The 14,047-nt window shown below is 34.0% G+C and overlaps 1 pseudogene across 1 annotated transcript in view; it reads left to right on the top strand.

Annotated features, from left to right (window-relative positions):
• The window catches only part of LOC143593491 (scarecrow-like protein 21 pseudogene), an 80,552-nt pseudogene extending 67,660 nt beyond the window's left edge, over positions 1–12,892 (top strand). Inside the window, exon 2 of the transcript XR_013146112.1 lies at positions 12,880–12,892. The product of XR_013146112.1 is annotated as a scarecrow-like protein 21 pseudogene (transcript). The remainder of the gene's footprint in view (positions 1–12,879) is intronic.
• The last annotated feature ends 1,155 nt before the right edge of the window (positions 12,893–14,047 follow it).

Below are 14,047 nucleotides of genomic sequence, written 5' to 3'. Positions count from 1 at the left end.
ATGCAATCCAATAGGGCTGGCAAGTTCAATTCTCGTTCTTCAACCCTAACAAACCTAACTCATATAATTATTTGTTTCCATCGAACCCATTTAAATTTATTTTGTGCTCATGTCATACTTTAGGATGACTCATTTTATGTTTGTTTATAAGTATGGTTAAGTGTGAGTAATGCATAGTGAATTGAATTAGTAACTAAAATAATTAAATGTTGTGACTTGAATGAAACATTTTTGTAGTTGTTTTTATTATTTTTTTTATTATTTATATTTGTTTCTTTAGCAATAATTCCCTATTAAAAATGTGAGTTTATGTATTTAGCTCAATTGTATTAGTCACAACATTTATGTATCTAGCTCTATTGTATTAGTATCAAAATATTATACTTTAAATTTTAACCTTCTTCGTCTTTAAAGTCCAAATACAAGCTTTTTTAAACCCCTAAAACTTGTTAACATATCAATCCATTTTTAAACCAGTCATGTTTTAGCTTGTTTATAAACAGGTTATGTCAGGCCAACTCACAACTTTCTTTTTCATATTGTGGACATATTGTGCTCGAAGTTGTGCCTCTTAAAATACTATGTGTGCTAGATTCTTTTAAACAATAAAACTCTATTTTAGTATTTTTAATTTGTATTTGTAAGGATTTAACCCATAATTTCATATTTATGATTAATGACACCACACCGTAACACTACTAGACCAGTAGTAAATGGTATATGATAGATTTATTTGTGAATTAGGGATCACGAGCTCCATTTTAATGATTAAAGAGATTTCCACCCACCCCACTCTAAAGGTGTAACAATTTAGAAATAACCAAGAATGACCCTCCCACTTATAGAACATTTAGGGTATGTTTGGTTGAAAGGAATGGAATGAAGGGGGAATGGAATGGAAGAAAGAATGGAATGGACAAAGGAATGAAATGGATCATTACCATTCCTTTGTCTTGTTTGGTTAATATATGGAAATGAAATGAATAATTACGTTATGTTGTTTGGTATCCGAAAAAAAATTTATGAATGATTTATAGAAATAATTAAAATATTCCTATCTCAAAATATAAATTTTTTTTACAAAAATAAAAATAAAAACCTGAAATGACGACAGTGGTGGTAGCTCTGGAGATGAAAATGGTGGTGGCGGGTGGCGACGGTGGTGGTGGTGGCGGTCAGGCGGGGGGGGGGGGGGGGGGGGCAAGCGATAGTAGCATTAGTAGTGATGGCGGTGGTAGGGTGGTGATGACGGTGGTGGTGGCCAGGCAGTGATAGTGGTGGTGGCGGTTATGGTCGGGTGGAGACGGTGATAATGTTTGTTGTGGTTATGGCGACGATGGTGGCGGTGGTAGCTTGGGTGGTAAGGTGGTGGTGGTGTAGGTGGTGATGGCGACGGTGGCGGTCAGGTGGTGGTGGCGGCGACGGTGGCGGCGGCGGAGGTGGTGTTGGTGGTGACAGTGGCGGTGGTGGTCAGATACGGTGGTGGCTATGGTAGTGGTGGTGGTGGCGGTCAGGCGGCGGGGTGGTGGTTGTGGTGGTGGTGTTCAAGCGATGGTAGCATTAGTAGTGATGGCGGTGGTAGGGTGGTGATGACGGTGGTGGCGGCCAGGCAGTGATAGTGGTGGTGGCGGTTATGGTCGGGTGGCGACGGTGACAATGGTTGTTGTGGTTATGATAACGACGGTGGCGGTGGTAAGGTGGTGGTGGTGTAAGTGGTGATAACGACGGTGGCGGTCAGGTGGTGGTGGCGGCGACGTTGGTGGCGGCGGAGGTGGTGGTGGTCAGATGATGGTGGTGGCTATGGTAGTGGTGGTGGTGCGGTGGTTGTTGTTAGATGTTGGTGTTGTTGAGAAAGTAGGTTGAAGGAGGAATGGAATGAAAAAAGAAGGGAGGTAGAAAGGACTGGTTTTGATGGAATGGAAGGATTCCATGTGTAATGGATGATTCCATTCCATTGTGCAACCAAACACCTCTTATTTCATTCCCACCTAATGAATCATTTCATTCCGCCTGTCATTACTGCATAACAAACACTACCTTAGTCTTTTATATTTAAGAGGTCCATACTTTCCGTATTTAATTATTTATTACATGTTATATGATAAGATACCACTATTTATAGCACAAACTATTAATATTAGTATTATTTATTGCAAAGATAATAAGAATATTACAACTTTAAGACAAGAATATATCAAGAATAAAAATATTCCGTAGCTAAAATAAGCATTTGATCATGCTCCAACGCGTGTAACTTGGGTTTTCCTTCATTTTTGAACCATTCTTGGCTGTCGCTAGAGTTGACCACTAGAGGCTGTTGAAGCATACGTCAATTGGATGGGTGTGCCTTTATTTTTAGTAAATACACGTCATAATAATTAACTACAACTTCCATCGTCAAAAGTTTGTATACATCTATTAGGCTATGTGTAGTTGGTGTCAGTTGGGGCGATTTTTGAGTGCGGAGAGGCTAGAACACCCCCTCCCCTCCCCGACGATATGTGGGCGAATTGGGGCGGGGGCGGGGGTTTTTTTGTCGCCGGCGAGGTTAAATAATAATAATAATATTATATTAATAATACCGTTCAACGGTCAAAAGTAAAAAAAATAATAATTAAAACAATACATATATATCTATATAAATATACACCTTCTCCATTTTTTATCCATTTCATACACAATTTATACCCAAATTCTTCAAAAAATCTAGCAAAATGAATCCTACAAACAACCCGAACCAACCGAAGCCCGAGGAACTCACCTCTTTCATGACCGAAATCATCAAAAAACACGAAAAGTTTGTCGAGGAACTCAATGATACCATGAGAGAAACCAACAAACAACACGAAAAGATTGCCGCTATGATGGAGTTGCGGGAAATGAGTAAAGAATACGAATCTCTCAAAGCGGCCGGGTCACACGAAGAGGCCGCATTGTTGAAACGACGACGAGTCGAAAAAATGCGCGAATATTATGGATATTAGTATTTTTTTAGTTATATATCTTTTTTTTAGTTATGTATTTTTTTTAGTTATGTTTTTTTTTGTATTTCTTTTTAATTTTAATGCATTTTTATTATATTTATTTAAATAAATAAATTTTTATGATTAGTTTAATTATAAAAAGAAAATAATAAAAAAGATACTATGGGTCCAACTTGTAGCCACTACACCTTACACCACAAAAACAAATTCGCCCTCTTTGCTGACTGGGGGCCACGTGTCACAATTCACCTCCATTTGTAGCCCCACCACTACGCATAGCTTTATAATAGGGTTGGGAGGGGGGTCGGCTTGAAACTGAACCAGACTTATCCGGATCGAACCCGAATTCAATTTTCACGGAAAATACACCCGAAGATCATACCAATATAGGGTGTGTCGGTCTTGGATTTTTCATTGGACATGTCTTGGATTAAACCATTTAACCCATGAGAATATGTATTTTCATTTATTTTAGAGAAATCTGCATTTTGTCTCCCTGGTTTATGTCGTCGCGTGATGGGTTAACCACTGAAAAAGATTTTGCGAACTTTGACTCCCTATGTTTCTCTGGCGGGTTTTTTGACTCCTGCCGTCAGTTGACCTTCCTTTGACATGTTAAAATTGTTGAAATGACTCATTTACCCCTATATCTTCATCTTCATCATCTAACCCATAAATCTTCATCATCTAACCCAGAAATCTTCATCCATGGCTGTCCGAATTCTTAAGTTTGGTATAATAATAATAATAATAATAATAATAATAATAATAGTTTGGTATAATAATAATAATAATAATCTTATGTCACGCATCACTCACCGGAAACCCAATGTCCTCCACCACCACCGTGGTCGTCTTGGACAACGGCGGCGTCCAAATAAAAGCCGGGTTCGGAGGCGAACACGGGGGATGATGTTGAGCGGCTTGATGATGATGATTATTATAAGATCCGGATGAATTACAAAACCCTAGAAAACGAATCAAATGATAAATGATAGAAAAAACGTGAAATTGATATTATGAATATACGTGCGGTAGGTGGCGTATGCTTCTGGTTGTGTGAGTGATATCATGAATCATCGGAGACTCGCCGGCGGTGGGACACGTTGCGGCAGAAGGCGGTGGTTGGTTCTAGAGATTTGAGGATTGATTTGGAGAATTAGATGGCGGCAAAAGGTTTGTATATACGCAAGTTATGGATTAACCACTAAAAAAGATCATGTGATCTGGAAAAAAGGAATCTTGTATGTTGTTTCATGACTTCATCCATGTGATCTGGAAAGAAAGACTTCATCCATGTGATCTGGAAAGAAAGGTTAAATAGTTTTTTATTATATCAACCACTTTACCAAATTATTATTATTATTATTTATTATTTATTATTTATTAGAAGATTACTAAAATACCCTTAATATGTTGGTATTGTTACTAAAATACCAATAGTCAACTGACGGCAGGAGTCAGAAAAACCCGCCGGAGAAACATAGGGAGTCAAAGTTCGCAAAATTTTTTTCAGTGGTTAACCCATCGCGCGACGATATAAACTAGGAAGACAAAATGCATATTTCTCTTTACTTTATTACTAACTTATAAACACGCAAATGTTTCCATGCGTAACTTTATCAGAAATAAAAGGAACGTGAATTCACTCCAAATAAAGACCGAGACCAAACAAATATGTTTAATATATATTTTCATTTCAGATTTATATATTGTGGGAATATTAACATTTTGTAGTTTGTATCCATCCATAATAATACTAATTTTTATTGTTTCTATGCTCCATTAAAAGGGTGTTAACTACTAACATTGACTAAGCAATTGAAACTTGGAACCGAATTGAATTTAAGTTACAGATTTAAACAAGGTTTTTGGTATTTGAATCCGGTTAGCAACCAATTCCAATTCAGATCCCCATTCTGGTTAATTGAAAAATATACACATAACTCTTTCAGTATAAAATGCAACTTAGACCCAGGAGTATATTTAACACCTAAGACGTTAAAACTGAGTTGGCAAGGTTAACAAGTGGCATGTCACTCCCTGAATGGGTTAATGACGTTAAATGTAAGGTGAGTTAAAATGTAATAGGCTTTAAAATCCTCTACACACACAACACAATAATATAAGAATCAATTTTACATTAAATAAAGAAAGGTAACGTTTGGTTAAACAATTTCGGTACTGGTACCGAATCAGTACCAAAGTTTTGAGTTTCGGTATCGGTACGGTACCAGGATCAGTATTACCCGAATTTTTACCTTCAATACCGGTACTAGTACAATACCGGTACAATGAATTTGTAATTTTCGGGATCGGTATTTTCGGTACTGGTACGTTACCGAGCTCATCCCTACAACACATACTCACAAGTACCCTAAAACTTTTTATTTGATTTTTAGTTTTTCAAGTATAATAAATGTAAAAAATGAATCAATTTTATGTAACAAACATTTGTTATGGAATGAAGTCATGTACCTTACCCACGTGGTGTGGCAGCAATATTACCATGTGGTTTGAAAACCATGCACGCTAACCAAATTAGTGTCCGTCCTCTATTAGTTTATAAAAATTCTAGGGTTTCACCCGGCGCGTTGCGCCGGACAAGTTGGTAAGTCGACGGCCATTGAGGCGGTATGTCGATGCAAATTTTGTCAGTTTCAGTTAAGTCGGTTAAGTGCGTTATGATACGAGCATTGTCAATCTCAGAAGTTGAGCTGGTGTATATACGCAAATTTGGTTGATTTTCGTCACATTGGTTACGGTACCAGAACTAAAACAAAAACAAAACTAACATATAGTAGGTTTTTGTTATGTTCGTTAAGGTACCGAAATTAAAACAAAATGTAGTAAGTCTACACGTATTTGGTAGGTTTCCGTCACGTTGGTTATGATACCAAAACTAAAACGAAAAAACATTGGCATTCAGTCGATTTTCATTATGTTACCGGAAGTTAAAAAAAAGCAAAAGTTGTGAAACCCCAACGTTGAAACCCGAGTGTTGATAAAACCCTAACTTTACGATGGTAAGTCGACACGAATTCAGACATTATCTGTTACGCTCGTTACGATCAAGAAACCGCAGGCCAAACATGAGCATTAAGACCCAAAAAATAAATTCATCAACTTAACATATAAAAAGATTAACATATAAAAGTTAAATATTCGACGTTTCTTTAATCGGTAAACCAGGGCGGCGGTAAAGCCTAAGCGGTGTCAATAGGGTGCCGCCAAATAGCCCAATCGAACTATATATAAAATAATAATATTCATACAACCGAACTATTTGGTACTAGTTTGAGGCCCGTGTATTACGCGGGTAATTGATAAAAATTTTAAACTTTAACCATTAAGTGAAATACAATTAACAGCATGATCATATATTGTTAATACAATTATAATTTACATTAAAATTACAGAAATTAAATAACTAAGATTACACTAATATCTTACAAATAAGTAAAACTTTCCTTGTACACTACAGTCGATATATATTGTTTATCAAAAATTAAAATATTTAATACATGTCTGCTTGTAACTCTTCATAAGATAGCATATAGCTATGCTTATAACTCTCTTGTGTGACAAGTAAGGTTCTTCAAGTACATACCAACCCTAGATAAAGATAAATAGTAATGTATCCATGAAACTAACAAAAAAAATATTCACACACATAAAATATCATGATTTTTAATCAATTAATATGATGTCATTTGAGATCATCTGTTCATGTTTATCCAAAAATCATGATTATTATAAAAACCAGATTACCTGAACTTTGATGAGATAATCATTTTTAGAATCTTTAGAATTTGAAATTGATTGATCGTGATAAAATTATTGTCATTAATATTCTGTGTATGACAAATTTTAAATTGATATTATGTCTTACAATTAACAATTGTATAGTCAAGGAACATATTAAATCGAAAATTAAAATATGATTTGTTTCATTTCATATGAATGTAGTTGTCAGAAAAATAACAAAGACATACTAACATCAAAGCATGTTCAAATAACAGTGATTATACTGAGTTAGGAGAATATTAGAAGATTTAAAGTTGCATAAAGTGAAAGTAGTGATTCTTATTTTTAATACTTGAAAGTATTGGATTAAGAATGTTTAAATTTTGAATACTAATCCCCTGTTATTAATTAAGATTATGGGAAGTTGTTGGAATATTTAACTAATCGATATATATATATATATATATATATATATAGTGAAAAGATCAAATACACTAACCCTTAACGTACGCGAATCCCGTTTTTCACGAATCGATCCTTGAAATCACATCCCAACATCTCGGAATCGTCAATACATATCCAGTTAATCATTGGTTAACCGAAAAAAACAGTTTTGGATCGTTAATCGATCAATTTTTTACTTTTTTCACGAAGACCGTTTTTTGAGCGTTTTAGGTTTTTGGCTGAGCATTAAGTTTTGTGAGCGTTTAAGGTTTTTGCTTTTGGTTTTTGCCTTTGAGCGTCTCACGTACCTCTCGTACGTTAAGCATTAGCGTACATTATCTCTACCCTATATATATATAATATATAAACGAAGACATAAAAATCCTACGTGTCGCGATGTGGTCGCTCCCCTTTTTTTGGAGTCACCAGAGTTGTTTGATTTTTAAATGGAGGCTTCTCATGCATTTGACCCGAATTCATGGGTATGGGTCTTACCAAACCCAGATATTCCTTAAACGGGTTATAACATCTCATTAAATTAAAAATTATTCTCACCAAGTTATTTACGTAAAAATCCTATAAAATAGGATATAATAAAAAATAATATCTTATTTATTTTAAAAAAGATATATATATATATATATATATATATATATTATTTAAATTAAAAAACCAATTTGATAGTAAAAAAAATAAACGGGTCTTGGGTCTCATCAAACAATAGTATATTATTAACTTTCATAAATATTATTTATAATTAAAAAACCAATTTCATAGTAAAAAGAAATAAACAGGTCTTGGGTCTCAACAAAACCATATAACTTTTAAACCGGGTTATAACATCTCATTTATTTGTGAAACAATTTATCATCAAACCATAAGTATATTATTAACTTTCATACAATAACAAAAATATAAATTAAAAAAATAAATAAACAATATAAAACAACCCCCGTAATATAGAGGATAAAAACTAGTGTGTGTGTGTGTGTGTGTGTATATATATATATATATGAGTGGGATCTAGAAAGAACTCCTCTTAAAGATAGAACTAGAGAACTAGTAAAGAATTATTTTTAACTATTTTTTAAAAATTATTTTGTGATTTTTTTTCTTTCCTCCTTCTAATAAGATGATATTCTTCCTAAAAAAAACCGCCGATGTAATGCGTATGTGCATTAATGTGTATTGTATATATAAAATAGTGTTTTATTGCTTATAATTCAACACAAATACATTATATAATACACACTATTGAATAATGCAAATACGACACTAATAATTGTATGCAAAACACATTATTGCATATATGTAATACAACACTAATGCTTATATGCACTATATCAATTTTTTTTAATGTTTGTATATAATATAAGACTATTGCAAATATACAATACAAATAACTATATATATGTTATTCAACACTATTTCAAATATCAAAATGCACACTATTGCACATATGCATTATAAAAAAAGTCGATGTATTGCATATATGCATTACAACGTTAATTTTTTTTATTTTTTTTAATTCTTTATTGTTTTTATATTTTTTTTTGTGGTGAAGAATAACAACATATAAGAAGGATGAAAGAAAAAAATATTAAAAATATTTTTTTAATTAAATTAAAAATACTTCATTATTAGTTCTCTAGTTATCTCCATAAAATAGAGTTCTCTCATGATCCTCTCCATATATATATATATATATATATATATATATATATTAACAACTTATAGAAAAAAAATAAGAAACAAAGATTTCGAATTATATGAAAGCATGATGAATAACTTTTAACCGGATTAACTATTTTTTTTAAATAATTAATGTGAATGTGGAATGTCTTTGAAATATAATGAGAAGCATGATTAAGTTACAAATAATAAAAAAAAATAAAAATAATAAATATTTCTATTAAGTTTCATTATAATTATAATTAAGATGTGAATCTTAATGAATTTTTATAAATTTTTAATAATAAATGTTATAATTTTAATTCTTCTTTTTAAAAAAATTTGTGTATAACTTTGTTATTTTGAATATAAAACATAATAAATATTTTAATTTTGTACTGACTAACATGTAAAACTAACATACTCCTAGTTCGTTGTATTTGTATAAAAATAAAATTAATAAGTTAATTTAATATTGAAATTATATAAATAACTGATGAAAATGATATTCTAGGTTTCAAGATCCTAAATGATTTTTGAAAAACGAAAATAGTGGAATAATATTGAAACAATTTTTTTGGTTTAACGTTTTGAATGCTTTTAGTTAAATAATTTGACTTATAAGGCATATTAAATTAAATATATTAAAGAAGTATTAATCAAGCCATAAAATATATATTGGGGTTTGCTAGAGATACACCACTTAGCTTATTTACACACCATTCCCCCATCTAATCATAGGCCTCATACGTAATGTATGCTGGCATACGCAATGTATTGAATAATAACTTAAGTTAGTCAAATCAAGGAAGCCATACGAGTCATATGGAAAACCATACGAGTCATATGCTTCAGAAAGAATACGAGTCATATGCTTTTGTATACAGTTCGTATTATATGGAAGATGAGACGTATAAGATTTCATACGAAGCATGTAAATCTAACATAAACATATGAACCGTATAAGAAAGAATACGAACCGTATAAGAAAGAATACAAATCGTATGCATGTAGGTGTTTGAAAAATCATGAAAAGTAATCTATACGAACTGTATAGGAAATAATACGAAACGTATGACGGAGAATCTTTAAAATTGTACAATTACTTTTTCAGGAAGCGTGAAACGTATTTAATCCATCAATCTCTCACATATATTTAGGCCTCATTGATTCTTTGACCATATTGTAAGACTGTAAGACGAATATTAGGAATAAAAGGAATCTCTCAACCATAGAAATTGTGTGATCTCATAGGGTTTTTTACCCACTTACTTCTTTGAACGATATACATCTAACAATGAAGTGTGTGTATATTTCACTCACTTCTTTCTCCCACTTCATCCCTTCCAAATGTTGTTAAAAATATTACCAACCTAAATTTATTTTTCCAACCACATTGATAAATTTCGTTGATGAAATGCATAATTTTGAAGAAAGTTTTGTGGAATCCGATGAATCTTTCGCCACCGTTTTTGTGGAATCTGGTCATTTTTTCACAACCGAACAGGTACAGGTTTTCTATTCATGTTTGTATTACGTTATCCTGAAATTAACAAAAATGAATCTTATATTAGGTGTTTATGTGTTTCTATGAGTTGAAGCAATGGGCGTACAACACCGGACTTAACAATGGTTACGTGATAATTACCCAAAGGTCTAAGACAAATGTTGCTGGCGACAAGAACAAGGTGTTTCTTAGATGTGATCGTGGTGGTGTATACAAGGGGAAGGCAACTGTCAGAAACGTTGGTGGTACCAAGAAAATCAACTGTCCATTTTAGTTGATTGCAAAGTACCACAAAGAGGAAGATGGTTGGAAACTAAAAGTTGTGTGTGGTACACATAATCATCCGCCTGCTCTATATATGGAAGGTCATGAATTTGCAAAGAGGTTGAACCATGCGCAAAAAGTTTTGGTTAAGGATCTGACAAACCAGAACGTGGATCCCCAAAACATTATATCAATAATAAGAAAGCAGGACCCTCGTTGTGTGTTTACGGCAAAAAACGTATACAACGAACAACAAAGGCAACGAGTAACCCTCCACGGTAACAAGTCTCCGATGCAAGTTCTTTTCACACTCTTGGCTAATGCTGGTTACCTTCAAGAGCATGAGGTAAATGAATCCACTCACAAGTTGGAGAGGCTATTCATCGTTCATGAATTATCGTTCCCGATTTGGCGTGCAGTCCCGTATGTGTTGTTCATAGATGCAACATACAAGACAAATAGGTACGGTTTTCCATTTGTTGAGATTGTAGGTGTAACTTCTACCCGTAAAACCTTTTGTGTAGCTTTCGCTTTTATAAGTGACGAAACAAAAGATAGTTACACGTGGGTCTTAAGCCAACTAAAAAGGACGATGGACAAGTGTATGCAGCCACGTGTCATACTAACAGACAGGGAGTATGCTTTGAATAATGCATGCCAACGGCAATTCCCAGACACTCAAATGTTACAGTGTCGATTTCACATATATCAAAATATTACCAAGCACCACAAGCAAAGTTGTCCACTTAAAGAAGACTGGGATGTCTTCCTCCGTAAGTGGAGAGTGTTACTCAATTCTCCCACCGAGGAGTCGTACCTTTACCATTGCCAGCGACTTGAAGAAAAGTACTCTTCAACCCACCCAAGTAAGTCTTAATTCTATTCACCGTGTTGTTTACATGTTACTGTTAACTGAGTCGTGACCAATTGTGTTTACAATTACAGGACTATTTCCTTACTTGTATGATACATGGTTAAAGCCTAGCAAAGAAAAATTTGTGTCTGCATGGTGCGATAAACATCTCAATTTTGGTAATCATACAACCAACCGAGTGGAAAGTAAACATTCTTTGTTAAAGAGACATTTAAGAAACTCCAAATCTACTTTAGAAAAGTTTCCGATAATCATTGATCGCATGGTGAAGTTGCAAGTCGCTAATATAAAATCAACCTTTGAACATAGTCAAATCATTCTCCATCATCACCATAAGCGTCCAATCTTTAGTCTATTGCTACGAAAGATTTATAGAGAGGCTTTAGATTTAATAGTTACAGAAGTTGGTCGGGTAAATGCATCTACGGTTTATGCTCGTTACAGGGGTCAAGAGTGGTGCACTAAACGTGATTTATTCCATCTTTATTGTTTGCTGACCCCAGCTAACTGCAATCTGGCGTATAGCATGGCAATGTATTTCAATTCTTATAAAGTAAGGAAAGGCACCGTCAGCATCTGTGGCGGGCCATACATTACAAAGATTGCAAAATCTTTGGGTTATACAAAAGATATAATGTGGTTGTCCTCCATGACTGTGTTCCCTCCGAAGAAACTCGACAAGAACACAGTTACACTCATGGATATTGCCGATGTTTTTTCCCGATATTGGTCTGCAGTGGTCCTTGCGGCCAGGACTTTTGTGGTTTCCGGGACAGATGCTAGAGGTGGAGGAGCGGGATATAATAGCTGCAGAGCTGTTGGCGGCTAAAAATCAGGGGTTGGGGAGCGGTCAGGTATATCGTGAGGCAGTATTTAATTATATTTTTATACTAACGGTTGAAAATAAACCTTTTTTTATGTACAGGTTCATGGGTCAAATGCCGGTCAGGAGCAGTCGCTTGTGCAGGGGCATATGCAGGGACATGGATAGGTATATGATCAAACATAAATTGTTAAAATTTAGATGCAAACCAAGCCAAGTTACTATTTAAGGTTTGCTTTAAATTTTATAAAGCTAATTTATAATATTGTTCAAATTGTTGTTCAAAACTTTCTTACATTTAAATAAAAAGGTTATTTATCTGTTTTACATTTAAATATGTGTGTGATATAATATTGTTCAAAGGTTATTTGTCGGGTTTCGGATTTTCCCATCAGGTTCGAGTTTCACTGCCATACCTACTTACATTGCCATCCTAACATTTATATACTTGTTCAGAGGCCACGTGTCGATGAGGGGCAGTCGCATGGCAATACCGGGACGGTGAATCAGGATATGCTGTTAATTAATATGGAGCAGCGTATGATAAAGATGGAGAGGATGATAGAGTGGTTGGTTAGAGACAGGAACGGTCCCACTGATGATGTGCCACCGCCAAAGGAGTCGCGGCCGCAGGAGGAGTCGGGTTTTCATGATGTTGGTGATGATGCTAGTGATGACGGTAGTGATGATGCAGGTGATGATGATGCTAGTGGTGTTGGTGATGATGATGATAGAGGTGACGGTGATGATGATGATTTAGGTGATAGTAGTGACGAGGATCATGGTTTATGATGAGCCTAGTATGATAAATGCACAATTTAGCTATTATGGTTTTATCTTTTATTGTTGACGCACGTAAACGTTATCTTTTTTTGTTGTATATGTGGATTCTAGTAATTTGGATGGATGTAGTAGTAATTTTTCTTTCAAACTATGTTGGGGTTTGATGAATGTTAATGCTTTTATTTTTATGTATTTGTTATACAACTATGTGAGTTTAGTATTTAGAAATGTTCACAGGTTTCGTTTTTTTAGGTCAAACCCAAACCGACCCAAAGTCTTCACAATTGAATGAACATGGCCTATGTTCGTGTTCATTCATTTAGTTAATGGAACGAAATTCTTTGCTCGTGTTCGACATATATTAAAAGAGCAGACATCATCGAATGGCCCGCCAAACAGTTCTTCAAACATTCGGTTCATTTACAGCCCTAGTTAGGTTACACTTTGTTCTCCAGTAGAAGCGGGCTGCAAAATTCATTGACATGAAAGTAATTATTTAAATGGATCATTGAATTAGTGTTCTATTGTTCTTGAATTCAAGCTAAATCATTATCAAATTCATTTAAACCATAATTATTGTCCGGTTTATTCATCTTTAGATGTTAGTTATGTCAATAATTGATCACTGGTTCATGATTTCTGATTTTACCAAATAAACCATATTTACTAACTGCAAATATTATTATTTGCAGTTGAACCAAAAAGGATGTCCTGGTGCCAGAAGCTCACATGCAATCACTATTGTTGGAGACAAAGCTTACGCCATTGTTTTAGATGGTTACAAGTAAAACTTATTTTGTTACACATTCAAATACGAATGGTATACATTTATATCCTTTTTATACGAAGCGTTTATTAATTTTACTTAAAAGTTGTTCATATGAATCGTATTCTTTTTCATATTATTCGTATTGTTTATACAAAAGCCATATGAACTGTATAACATTACA

This window comes from Bidens hawaiensis, unplaced genomic scaffold (genome assembly GCF_021521415.1).
Source record: "Bidens hawaiensis isolate Kalapana, Puna unplaced genomic scaffold, B.hawaiensis_p1.1 tig00042269_1, whole genome shotgun sequence".
Classification (NCBI taxonomy): domain Eukaryota; kingdom Viridiplantae; phylum Streptophyta; class Magnoliopsida; order Asterales; family Asteraceae; genus Bidens; species Bidens hawaiensis.
Note: the sequence above shows the minus strand (reverse complement) of the source record. Positions and strands in the feature narration are given on the sequence as shown.